The sequence below is a fragment of the Lynx rufus genome, unplaced genomic scaffold (assembly GCF_022079265.1).
Source record: "Lynx rufus isolate CCGP_SWC_20201006 ecotype Redwood Valley unplaced genomic scaffold, mLynRuf1.p SCAF_9, whole genome shotgun sequence".
Taxonomy (NCBI): Eukaryota; Metazoa; Chordata; class Mammalia; order Carnivora; family Felidae; genus Lynx; species Lynx rufus.
Window position 1 is genome coordinate 61,197,568 of NW_025814897.1, and position 14,455 is coordinate 61,212,022.

At 37.1% G+C, this 14,455-nt stretch overlaps 1 pseudogene; it reads left to right on the plus strand.

Moving 5' to 3' along the window:
* The first annotated feature begins 5,337 nt into the window (after positions 1–5,337).
* Positions 5,338–5,996, plus strand: LOC124505941 (olfactory receptor 52J3-like; annotated as a pseudogene).
* Positions 5,997–14,455: the final 8,459 nt, after the last annotated feature.

Sequence of the window (14,455 nt, forward strand, 5' to 3'; positions counted from 1 at the left end):
GATGGAGGTAAATAGAATTTGAAAAAATTTGCATAAAAGCAAAAAATATAGTAATAAAAATTAAATAAAAATATTTTAATAGAAATTGAAAGTAAAGTGAACTCTTTCTCTTTCTGCATTCAATAAAAAGGAAAGAAACTAAAAAGAGAAAAAAGAAAAAGAAAGAAAAAAGGAAACTTTGAAAATTTGAAAGGTGAATATACTGAAGTAGGCTAAAATAAAATGATGGAAGTAAAGTATAATTTGAAAAAAATTTACTCAAAAGTACAAAATATAGTAATTAAAATTAAAGAAAGATATTTTTAATACAAATTGAAAATAAAAATGATTTTTTTCTCTTTCTGTATTCAAGAAAAAGAAAAGAATTGTAAAAGAGAAAAAGAAAAAAGAAAGAAAATTGAATAGATGAACCTGCTAACAGATTGAAGTAGGACTGAAGTTGCTTCGTTTTCCCCTAGAAGTCAGTCTATGTAGCTCTTTATAGTCCATAAATTAAGCCGGCGGTGAGTTTTGTGTACTTGAAGAGCAAAGATGGCCTAGTTGGGTGGGGCTCAGTGTAACAGCTCCACTCTCCACTAGATGGCGCTGCTAGCCTACTGGGATGGATTGTTGCAGCGCTCATTGGTGCATATGCGCATGCACAGGAATGGTGAAAATGGCGCCTCCCAGGTACCCGGTCTGTTCTCCCGGATCAGCAATTGTGCGCCGTCCTCTGTCTTCAACTCTTGTCCACTCCCCGCTTTTTCACTCTCTGTGACCAGGCCCAAGGCAATACCTCTCTCCCAAGTTTTGTCTCAGACGCGGCTGTTTTCCCCGGCCCCTTACTTCTAAAGGACGGCAGCTTTGACTCGTTCTGCCCCTCTGCGGAAGGGTCTCACCGAGCAATGGCCAAATGAGCAATGGCTGAATATTGAGTGCACCTAGGAATGCCCACTGGACCCTGTTGTTGCCGGTGCCCTGAGACTGTGGCCAGGTGCCAGCCCGCCCCAGAAAAAGTTCACGAGACAGAGTAGCTGCAGCGTTTCAGGGATTATGGAAAATCACAACACACATCTGGCACCAGGCTTCACCCTTAACAACCTTGCCCCAGCACCAGCGAATGCGGCTGCCTTCCAGGGTCTGCTGGCACCAGGTGGCTTCAACAGTCTCAAATGTCCTTCCAGCAGTGGAACCACTTTTCTTCATGTGGCCCAAGAACCTCCCAGACCCCACTCTGTTCCTGGGGATTCGTCTTTCCCACCAGAGCACCACCAGGTATCGAGCTGCAGAGTTGCAGCCTTTGTGTTCCCCTTGTTTACAGTCTTAATGGAATTTAAATGCTCTCCTTTCTCCTTTCTCCCTTTTTAGTTTAGTCCCTGCAGCTGTTTCGAATTTTCCACTTTCTCTCCAGCTGCTTTTGGGGAGGGGTGCTTTTCCCATACTCTCCCTTCCTCCCCAGTCTCTGTCCTGTCTCCGCAGGCAAAAGCAGTTCCTTACCTTTCACAGCTTCTCGCTCCCCAAGTTCAGTTCTCCGCGCCGTGTACCTGCTGAATTTTGTGGTTCAGGTTGTGCATATAGTTGTGTTAATCCTCCAATCAGTTTTCTAGGTGTGTTGGATGGTTTAGTGTCGGTCTGGCTGTATTTCATGGATGTGAGACACACAAAAAGCTTCCATGCTGTTCTGTCATTTTGGCTCTTCCCCTCCGCAGCTAACTCCTATAATAAATTCTTTATTCTTCATACTCTTAGTAGTTCTGAACCTTAGTTGACATAAATATAGATACCAAAAGTGGTTCCTGGATAACAAATTCTTAAGGATGGAATTTGGAATTAGTTCCTTATCCAATGAGCCTTAGGGATAGCAAGGCCCCTGCTGCTATTGGCAAAAGAGACTTTGGTCATTTGTAGAATGCAGTGACAAAACTGTTATGTGTATTATTATTCTCCGTAACCAAGGGCTTAAAGGAGGCAAACCTTTTTGAGTGTCCAAGTATTTCTGCCAAAGATTTTAATAAGAATGAGTACATTAGAGACTTGATTTTTTTGTATGATAAATAAGCCAGAGAAGTTGGATAAAGACAACAATGAACTCAGGGCTTTAATACCCAGCTGAAAGTCCAGGTAAGGAAATAAAGCATTTTTGACTATGCTAAAAAAAAAAAAAAAAAAAAAAAAAAAACCATCTTCTACGAGGTCGTTTATTGGAAAGAAATAGAACTCCAAAAACTGGAATGATGTTATGTGGGTAGACTCCAATGAAGCAAATCCTGAATCCTGCCAACCCCCCTTTTACCATTAGAAGCAGCTCTTATTCTCTTGTCTCAGTTAGATAGTCTCCCTCTGTCCAAAATAAATGTAATAACCTCCCCTGAGGTAGCTGACTTGAAATGGATTCCTAATCTCAGCCATGAAAAGTTCCCACCGCTTCTTACAGTTTCTGAGAATAATGGTGTTTAATAAGAATAAAATGTGGGTCACCTATGTAATTTTTCTATTAACTATGTTATGAAAGCTAAAAAAAAAAGTAAAATTAATTCAATAGAATATGTAATCTAACCTAATATTATTCAAAAATTATTTAAACATAAAATCAATATACCTATCAATTAAATATTTGATATCATTGAAATTATCAAAGTAAGTCTTCTTAATCCAGTATTTAACACTTGAAGCACATCTTTTTTTGTACTAATCTTTTTGTACTATTTTTTGTACTAAATAATCAATGGCTAAAATAATATGCAACATAAGAAATTATGTTGAATTGAAAAATATTTTATATTTATATTAAAGTAAATATTAAAATTCATCCCATCAGTTGAATTTGTCACATGTCCGATGTTCAATAATCATATATGGCTAGTGTCTACTGTGTGGGAAAGTACAATTCTAGGTCTATAACTGGACTTAAATGCCAGCAGGCTCCAGGGGATAAAATATACTAACCAAAAGAATTGTAAGATTTTGCCACTTTATACAGATAGAAGCCTGGGGATCATGTGTGGTACTGAACTCTGAGTACTAGATCTGAGTAGAAGAAATGTGACACAGTATGAGGCTGAATTGTAATATGAGAATATTAAATAGAGATTCTGGATTCAATGTATTTGGGAGTGGTTACAACAGTTAGATGATTGACTAAAACCTGTTCTCAAAGATGGTCCTCAGTAAAATGAATGGAAATGCCAGACTTTCTCTGAAAAATACCATAAAAAAAAGTTCCCAAAGACTTCAGGGAACACAGAATGTTAGAGTTTATTTATCATGCATACCTGCTCAGTCAGCCCCTAAGTCTATCCTGGAGGGCCTGGAAAACACTCTCCTCATCACGGCTGTGAGAAATATATTCCTGAGGAGAACCTAGGAAACCAGGAAAAGTTCTGCAAGTAGGAATGATGTCAGGAATTTTTTCTGTCAAACTGTTCTTCCTGATTTCAATCTTGAGACAGCTCTGAAGCCTGGAGCCCACTGAAGTGGGCTATGTCCCCTTGAAGAAGGATCCTGCTGAGCAGCTGACTATACACTAGTCTTCCTGAAAGGGACATGTGATCATTTACTATCAAGACTATGCACTGGGAAGAGAAATAGCGAGAATCTTGGGTGATTATAAGACATTGGTCCTGAACCAACATTAATATCCGGAGAAGCAAAATGTCACTAGTCAGTGTAGGGGTGTATGAAGGTCACTACAAGATCAGTTGCACTGAACAACCACACACTAGAGAACAAACCCTCAAAGTGACTTTCCTCCTTCCCTTCATCTTTCCCTTGTACCCCACTCCTCCTTTCTCGGATTTTACTCCATGGAATTTTACTGACTCAAGCTTTGTTCTCTAAAGAACTCCTACCAAGACCATTGGAATCATAGTGACCGTAGTAAGTAAGCACTCAGAACGAGGTTTCACAGCAAAGATCCTATTGCTAATAGTATAGTGATACCATTAGTATACTGCAATATATAGTCTTGTCTGCAGACCATGTGTGATGCTATCATTTTTGCTCAGGATTTCACTCTGGCTAATTAAGAAGAGGCACAGGTTAAACATGAGACTTGATAGTTCTAGGGCTATTTAAATGATCTATTTCATATTAATAAGATGTGGCAATTTGTAGAGTTTGAGGAATCGGTCCATTTGATCTACATGGTCATTTTCATTTTTATGGAACTGTCAATGTCTGCAGTATCTAGAGTGATATACCCTGCTTCATTCCTGACATGGAGAAACCATCTTCTGTCTTTCTCCTTTTCCCTTTCATTTTTTTTTCCTTCTTCTTAATCAGTCCTGACAGAAGCTTGTTAATTTTTGCTTTAAAAAATATCAGCCCTTGGCTTCATTTATTCTCTGCTTTCTACTCATCTCCATGTTCCCATGTCCTTAGTCTGTTTTTTCCTCACTCTCCAGGTTTCTTGTCTTTTCTCACTATGTCTGATTTTCTGTGTTAAAAAACTTACCTTATCAGAAAATATCCTTGTCCTTATGGATAGTGCTTGGGGTAAAGATAAAGAATGTATGACCTCACCCTGACCTGGAAGAGCTATTTCCATGATCAGTACCTCCCTCAAATCTTTCTTTCACCTCCTCTGAGCACTGTCTTTCTTAGATATTCTCCTTAGATATAGGAAACAGGGAAGAACCTGAAGTCCTCCTTGTTTCCTTATGCTCTTTCATCGCCCCAGGAACAAAGGGATGTACATCGCTGTCATAAGAAATATTTTGGCTCTGAGACTGGTTTTTACTAGTTAAACCTTCCTGTATCTATTTCAGTTTAAGATTTGTTTGACGGTGTTTATCTATGAATGTTTGTTGGGTAATTTCATGAGGATACCTGTTGATTTTCGAGGTGATTTTTGAATTGGAATTCACATGAACATTAGTATCAAATGCAACATACTTAAGTTACTTGGCATATGATGTTTCTTTATGTTAGTGTGGCTATGCTTGGGGACCCACATCGGTCTTTCTCTGTCTTAATGATTTGTTGGCTTTGTCCTTAACATGCTCATTTGGGGAAGTCCTTACATTTTATATGAATCCAGATACCAATCTTCGCTTAACAGAAAGTACCAGAATACAGATTATTTTAGTTCAGAACTTCATAGGATATTTTATCATTTCTTGGCATTGGCTATGCTATTAGTTGTCATAAAACTTTGGTTTCTTAGATTCAAACTGTGTTCAGTGTCAGGAATTTTCCTTTCTTTAATAGACAAAAAACAATATCACTGCCTTCTCTTGCACTCTACTAAAATATGAACTAAGCATTTGAAAACATTATGCTTTTTTAAATTATTTCTAGGAATGAATCATATCTCCTCCTATTTCAGCCAATTCCAGAATGTCCCATAAAAATGTAACCATGCTCCATCATCTGCACTTTGTTCTTTTAGGCATCCTAGGGCTTGAGACTGTCCATGCCTAGATTTCCTTTCCCTTCTGTTGCATTTACATTTTGGCTCTTATTTTCAATGTAACATCTCAGATAATGATATGGATAGACAGAATCCTCTTGAATCTTATGTTTTTTCTGGCCATGTATCTGGCCCTCTCTACATTCCTGGGTGGGTACATTCTGGTTTAATGTTCATGAGGTTGGCTTTGGAGCCTGTGTGGGCCAGATGTTTCTCATACACAGGAATGTGTCTGCAGTACTGCTGGCAATGGCCTTTGACCACCATGTGGCCATCTGTGCATCACTGCACTGTACCACCATCCTGACAGTCTGGATGTCAGGAATTAGAATGGGTATTTCCCTGAGTGCAGTCATATGCACACTGTCTACCTAATTCACTGTCTGCCTTTTTGTGATGCCCACGTTATTGCTCATAAAACTGTGAGCACATGGGCATGGCCAAGTTGGCTTGTGCCAACACTTATATCAATGCCATCTGTGGTCTTTTAGCTGCTTTCTTCCTCGTCTTCATCCTGGTATGGGTTGGATCTCTTATGGCTATATCCTCTGCCCTGTATATGTCTCAAGTTACAAAATACCCATCACAAGACACTGAGCACTTGTGACTCCCATGCTGTAGTCGTGTTTGTTTTCTATACACCTGTCTCTTCACTTTTAAAAACTGCACTGTACTAACGTACGTTGTTAATAACAGGGAAAACAGTGAAGGCTGCATGGGAACTCTGTTCTACCTTTCCATTTTTCTGTAGATCTAAAATTAAAAAAAAAAGTTTATTTAAAAAATAAAAATAAGGGGCACTCAGTGGCTCAGTTGGTTATGCCTCCGACTCTTGGTTTGGCTCAGGTTATGATCTCATTATTCATGAGATCAAACCCCACATCAGGCTCTGTGCTGACAGTGTGGAACCTGCTTGGGATTCTCTGTCTCCCTCTCTCTCTGCTCCTCTCCAACTTGTGATCTCTCTCTCTCTCTCAAAATAAAAAAATAAATGTTTTATTTTTTTAAGTCTATTTATTTATTTTGAGGGGGGAGGAGCAGAGGGAGGAAGAGAAAATCCAGAGCAAGCTCCACACTGCCAACGCAGAGCCTGATGAAGGGCTTGAACTCATAAACCATGAGATCATAACTTGAGCCAAAACCAAGAGTCGAATGCTTAACCAACTCAGCCACCCAGGTGCTCCAATAAATACACATTTAGAAATACATAAAAATATAAAGAAAAACATCACAAGATTTGAAAATTAGTGGTTCTTCTGATGACGAACACCTAGTTTGGTTAATTAACACTGTTTTGGAATAACTGAAACAACTCTATAACATATTAAATGTTAAAGTTGCATTTGAAAGGATCAGAGAGCTCTCATGGCTGTTAAGAAGCTGCAGGAGCAAATAAAAGAAAAAAAAAAGAATCTAAAAAGTTTGGCATTTGTGGTCACTTTTTCTTTAAAAATTATGTCTGTCAACCCTCACATAAGATAGTTAAAGAGATAAGTCAGATTTTCTTTAGATTGTTTTGCCAGTTGAACAATATTTTAACAGAATTTGGCATTTAGGGAAAATAAACAAGGACTTGGTCAATTCCAACCAGTGGTTCCCACTTTTTTATGAACTTTTTCATGTGTAAGAAAGTGGGGAAAAAAGTTAAATGACAATAAACACTAAAGTTGGGACAGTAATAGTTACATCTGATGAGGAAATGAGAGAGAAGAGTACATAACATGCCTCCATTCTAATCCATGTCTTATTATTTGCGCCGACCACCTAATGCACAGCCTACTTATATGTCTTCCTGTGTTCAAATATTGTATAATGGGGTGCCTAGGTGGCTCAGTCAGTTAAGCATCCAACTTCGGCTCAGGTCATGATCCCATCTGTGTGCTGACGACTCAGAGCCTGGAGCCTGCTTCAGATTCTGTGTCTCCCTCTCTCTCTGCCCCACCCCCTCAAAAAAATATTAAAAAAATATCGTATACCAAGAATTGTTAAAAGCAGCTTACAGAAGTCTGAAATTATGATACATTTGGGAGATACTGGAGATCAGGAAGACCCTCGTGAGAAGTGTAAGAAAGCTGCATGCTACATGGCGAAGAGCAGCAGAGAATTACATGCTGGGACCTTAAACTGCATTTGGGAGCTTTAGTAGAATTTTCTAGTTGTTATTACATTTATTAAATGCTTATTGTGTAAAAGATATACTACCAGGGACACTGCCTGTTACTTTACATGAAACATATGAAGTAGATACCATTTTATTTCCCCTTCTCCATATAAAAAGAGTATTAGGTCTTAATGAGAATAAGTAGCTTGCTCAAATCACACAGTCTGTAAGTGGATGACCTTGCAACTAGAATCCACTCTGCTTGGGCTTGATAAGATTCAAATACTGGCTTTTAGGGCGCTAAATGTTCTCCTGATGTGTTATGACTTATCTTTCAGGCAAGGAATATAGTTGGTTCACATAGGCTCAGGTGCACATCATTGCACTGATTCTGAGTAGTTGGAATCTTTGTCCCTAGAGAAGAGCATAAGTTCCTGGTGGATGTTTCTACCCAGTGTAGGACCTGGCTCAAAATAGGGAACTTGGGGCCCTCTTGTCCTTCAGAGATGAGGCCCTGGAGAGTTTCATTTGGAGGCTTTCCTTTGGGGAGCATCACATGAAGGATAAAAACTCCATTCCCTATTTCAGTACATATGAAAATAGAAAGATCACGACAGGCTCAGAATCGTTTATGGTGCACACTTTGGTGAGTCTGCTACATACTTCCCCAGCCGATGGGTAAGATGACAGACAGAGGGGAAGAAAGGAGAAAAGATAATGGAATATATATGGAATATACTGCTTAATGAAATAAGTCAGAGAAAGACAAATACCATATGATATCACCCATATGTGGAATTTAAGAGACAAAACAAAGGAACAAGGAAAAGAGGATAAAACCAAAAGCCTCTTAAATACAGAGAACAGAGTGGTGGCTGCAAAGGGGAGGTGGAGGGGTGAAGGAGATTGAGTACACTTAACCGTGATGAGCAATGAGTAATGTATAGAATTTTTGAATCATTATATTGTACATCTTAAATGAATATAACATTGTATGTTTATTATACTTCAGTTTAACAAAATCCCTTAACGAGATGCCTGGGTGGCTCAGTTGGTTAAGCGTCCGACTTTGATTTTGGCTCATGTCATGATCTTGTGGTCTGTGCTGATGGTGCACAGCCTGCTTGGGATTCTCTCTACTCTCCCTCTCTCTCCTTCCCTGCTCATGCTGTCTCTGCATCTTTCTAAATAAAAAAAACAAAACACCAAAAGCCAAACAAATAGTAAAATCTCTTAAAATATGTGTTAAAAATTATCTTACCCAATATGCTCAGCTCCATACTACATTTTGAGTATACAGATATAAGTAAGTGAAAGTTTCTTTAACATTACAGGGCTGTCTATAAATTAGACTAAAACAACAGGTAAATACAATTTCATATATTTTTTTTAAATGATCACTCCAAATAAAACTGGTATGTAAAGGAGAGTATCCTGTCACGATTTCCTCCTCTCTCTCTGAATCTTCAAGAAATTTTACTTTCTCTCTTTTTTTACCTACTTAAATCTACATCTGAGTCTCTTTGTATTCCTTTTCTCCTAGTTTTTTTTTTTAATATTGTCTGCTACTCTAGAATATATCTGTGAGAAATGGAAGATCCATTTTAACAAAGATATTTATTATTCCCCAGGTCTTGGAATAACTTAGGTTCTCCTTAACAGCCAAGGAGGAAAAATCCCTTAACAGTCATTTGTGTAACTACTACTTGTATTGACTTTATCATTTTCAGAAGGTAAACAAATTGTGACCACAACGTTCATGTATGTATAGAGAAACATAGAAATAGCTCAATCTTCACAACATCTTATAACTTTGTATAAACATTTTTTAAGTTAAATAAAGAAGATTTTTTAGATTAAACCAAAGACTTATTTGATGAAAACCTTTCGTTGCCATGTCTGTAACTTTTTGTTGCCCAACAGTGATTAACTCCTAGTTTTTTAGCCTCCTGTCTTTTTTTTTATGGAATACATTTGATATATAGCATTGTGTAAATTTAAGGTGTACAACTTGTTACTTTGATGCATTTATGTATTGTAACATGATTGCTATTGTAATGAAACTTATCTATCCCAGCCTCCTGTCTTAACACTCCATGTTCTTGACAGGAAGCACACATTTTGAACCATAGGACATACTCAAAAATGTCTTAAAATGAAGAGGCTCAACTGAAATCAGTGCTACCATTATATAATATACTAATTTCAAGTATATCCCTCCCTTCCCCCCCATATCATTGTATTTATGGATTAAAACATTTTCCAGAACACCCAAAGCTTTTGAACTTAAGCATTTAAACAACAGGTTCTAGGTGGCTCAGTCAGTTGAGTGTCTGACTCTGGATTTTGGCTTATGATCTCATGGTTGTGGCTTTGAGCCCTGTGCCAGGCTTGGGTTGACAGTATGAAGCCTGCTTGGGCTTCTTTCTCTCCCTCTATCTCTGACCTCACCCTTTCTCTTTCAGAATAAACCTTTAAAATAAAATAAATAATGCCAACATTACCTTGAATCCAAAACCAGACAAAGACCCCACTAAAAAGGAGAACTAAGACCCAATTTCCCTGATGAACATGGATGAAAAAATTCTCAACAAGATACTAGCAAACCAGATCCAATAATACATTAAAAAATTATTCACCATGATCAATGGGATTTATTCCTGGGATGCAGGGCTGGTTCAATATCTGCCAATACTGTGATACATCACATTAATAAAAGAAAGGATAAGAACCACATGATCCTCTCAATAGATGAACAAGCATTTGACAAAATACAGCATCCTTTCTTCATAAAAACCCTCAAGAAAGTAGGGATAGAAGGATTATACCTCAAGATCATAAAAGCCATATATGAAAAAGACCCACCAGTAATAGCATTCTCAATGGTAAGAAACCGAGAACTTTCCGCCTAGGGTTGGGAAAATGGCAGGGATGTCCACTCTCACCATTGTTATTCAACATAGTGTTGGGAATCCTAGCCTCAGCAATCAGACAACAAAAAGAAATAAAAGGCATCCAAATTGGCAAGGAGGAAGTCAAACTTTAACTGTTTGCAGATGACATGATACTAGATGTGGAAAACCCAAAAATCTCCACCAAGAAACTGCTAGAACTGATCCATGAATTCAGCAAAGTCACAGATATAAAATCAATGTAGATAAATCAGTTGCATTTCTATACACCAATTATGAAGCAACAGAAAGAGAGATCAAGGAATCGATCCCATTTACAATGGCACCAAAACTCATAAAATACGTAGGAATAAACCTAACCAAAGAGGTGAAGAATCTATACACTGAAAACTATAGAAACTTTAGGAAAGAAATTTAGGAAAGAAAGACACATACAAAAAAAGGAAAAACATTCCATGCTCATGCATTGGAAGAAAAAATATTGTTAAAATGTCAATACTACCTAAAGCGATCTACATATTCAATGCAATCCCTATCAAAGTAACACCAGCATTTTCCACAGATCTAGAAAAAACAATCCTAAAATTTGTATGGAACCAGGAAAGACTCTGAATAGCCAATCCTGAAAAAGAAAACCAAAGCTGGAGGCATCACAGTTTTGGACTTCAAACTGTATTACAAAGCTGTAATCATCAAGACAGTATGTACTGGCACAAGAACAGACACTCAGATCAATGGAACAGAATAGAGAACCCAGAAATGGACCATAAATGTATTGCTAACTAATCTTTGACAAAGCAGGAAAGAATATCCAGTGGAAAAAAGACAGTCTCTTCAGCAAATGGTGTTGAAAAAACAGGACAGCAACATGCAGAATGAACCTGGACCACGTTCTTATACCATACACAAAAAATAAACTCAAAATGATTGAAAGACCTAAATGTAAGGCAGGAAGCCATCAAAATCCTAAAGGAGAAAACTGGCAACAACCTCTTTGACCTGACCTGCAGCAACTTTTTTTTTTACATTTGAAATATGCTTTATTGTGCTAGCTAATTAAAAACATCTCTTTCCTATTGATTTTCTTTTTTTTTAACATGAAATTTATTGTCAAATTGGTTTCCATACAACACCCAGTGCTCATCCCAACAGGTGCCCTCCTCAATGCCCATCACCCACTTTCCCCTCCCTCCCCCCCATCAACTCTCAGTTTATTCTCAGTTTTTAAGAGTCTCTTATGGTTTGCCTCCCTCCCTCTCTAACTTTTTTTTCCCTTTCCCCTCCCCATGGTCTTCTGTTAAGTTTCTCAGGATCTACATGAGTGAAAACATATGGTATCTGTCTTTCTCTGTATGACTTATTTCATTTAGCATAACACTCTCCAGTTCCATCCACGTTGCTACAAAAGGCCAAATTTCATTCTTTCTTATTGCCATTGTGTGTATAAACCACAATTTCTTTATCCATTCATCAGTTGATGGACATTTAGGCTCTTTCCATAATTTGGCTATTGTTGAAAGTGCTGCTATAAACATTGAGGTACAAGTGCCCCTATGCCTCAGCACTCCTGTATCCCTTGGGTAAATTCCTAGCAGTGCTATAGCTGGGTCATAGGGTAGATCTATTTTTGATTTTTTGAGGAAACTCCACACTGTTTTCCAGAGCGGCTGCACCAGTTTGCATTCCCACCAACAGTGCAAGAGGGTTCCCGTTTCTCCACATCCTCTCCAGCATCTATAGTCTCCTGATTTGTTCATTTTGGCCACTCTGACTGGCGTGAGGTGATATCTGAGTGTGGTTTTGATTTGCATTTCCCTGATGAGGAGTGACGTTGAGCATCTTTTCGTGTGCCTGTTGGCCATCTGTATATCTTCTTTAGAGAAGTGTCTATTCATGTCTTCTGCCCATTTCTTCACTGGATTATTTGTTTTTCAGGTGTGGAGTTTGGTGAGTTCGTTATAGATTTTGGATACTAGCCCTTTGTCCGGTATGTCATTTGCAAGTATCTTTTCCCATTCTGTCGGTTGCCTTTTAGTTTTGTTGATTGTTTCCTTTGCAGTGCAGAAGCTTTTTATCTTGATGAGGTCCCAATAGTTCATTTTTGCTTTTAATTCCCTTGCCTTTGGAAAAGTGTAAGTAAAGGCAGAAGGCTGGGGAACTAAGCAGAAGTAAAATGCATTCTTACACATACTAGAAATTCATTATGTTTAAAAATAAATACATAGCCACCTCACTAACAGTAGATCATTTGTAGAAACACTATTCATTCAGAAGCCAATGACGAACACATTTGGCTCTATCAAATGTCTCTCCTCCCTTTAAGAACAATGTCCTATTTCCTGATACCACTTGTATACTTTGGCTGTAAAAGTAATTTGCCTTACAAAAATTGGTTGTGTGTTTGCTAAGAAAACACAGAATATCTGCAATGAAATATGTTGGAAGTGAAACATATAGAGGTACAAAATGATACTGAGTCTCCATGGTTTGCAAACATAATTCATTCCAGAAACATGCTTGTAATCCAAAGCACTTGTATATCAAAGAGAATTTCAAGAATCATTGGCTCAATTGTGATCATGTGACATTTAGCATCATGTACTACTTGTATTGCAAGACATTGCTCGTTTATCAAGTTAAAATTTTTTAGAAATATTTGCTCATTTAGTGGAACACTTGCAGAACAAGTTACTTGGAATGCAAGATTTTACTGTATGTCTAATCAGGAAGCGAATACATGCTCAGATACAAGCTAATGATTGGTATTTGCTCCCAAGGACTACTTTCTTAGTAGGTATATGAAAGTATTTCAAGAAGAGAACACATGAGGAGGATCTTAGAGATTTGCTAAATCTCTGATTTAGGTTTACAGATTCATATGTAAGGTAGAACAGTGTGGTTAATACAGAGATTGAAGTGGGGGCCAAAGCTGGTTTACATCAGATCATGCACCATTTATTTTCTATGTTAAATAATTTGATATTTAATTATAATAACTAGTTCTGCAACACTAGAACTCTGCTTTCTCATGTGTAAGATGGAGGTAGATTATATTTATTAGGAGGAAAAGAGATAATATGAACAAAAGGTTAATACTACACCTGATACATAGCATGGACTTAAAATATTGTAAGAGATTATTATTATTTTCATTGTCTGGAAGCTCTGATTTTTTTGCACCTGACCGAACATTACTGCTTTCACGTTATTCCCAAATTTAATTGGAAAAATTTTCCTGCTATATTTTTTAGTAGATACTCTAATATCCTTAGCGTATAATGATGCATTTTGAAGTCAAGAATAAGAGACAGGTGCCCTCAAACTTAGGAATGGGTATCAAAACTGTATTTGAAATCAATATGATCTTAAATGTTGAATTAATAATGAAGAAATACATTATTCAAAACTATAATAGCTAGTGCTTCTGAAGCTCTCACTATGTATCAGACACAGTTCAAATACTTACATATATTATTTGATTTCATTATTATAGCAATACTATGGTTCAGGTGCTATTTTTATCTTCTAAGAGTTAAGGAAAATGAGACATGCAGACATGACGCACTTTGCCCAAGGTCACACAGTTAGTAAGACATAGAGCCTGTATCCCAAGCCAGCCAATGTGATTCCATAGTTTAATTTTTACAGCTATGCTAAAATGGAATAAGATGTATAACATTTAAAGATTTACTTTAATATATCTTACTTGCATTGGACTCTCTTCATGATTCAGTGTTAAGAGAAAAAATGAAAATTTTAAAATTATGTGCAACATGCAAAACATCAAGAAACTATAATTTTCACAAATATACCAGATTTTAAATTATTTATCTCTAGACAGTGAGTTTATTTTTCTGGAAATTTTCTTAATTTTATAAAATGTTTAATGTTGAACATATATAATTTTTGTTTTCATAAAATATCATTTAGCCATAAAAATTAAAAAGATTAAAACAAAGTAAAATTGATTATGTACTGTTTAATCATTTCTTATACTTGACATTTTTCTGGTCACTTTTTAACTTAATTCATAAATAAAAGCTAAGGGACGCC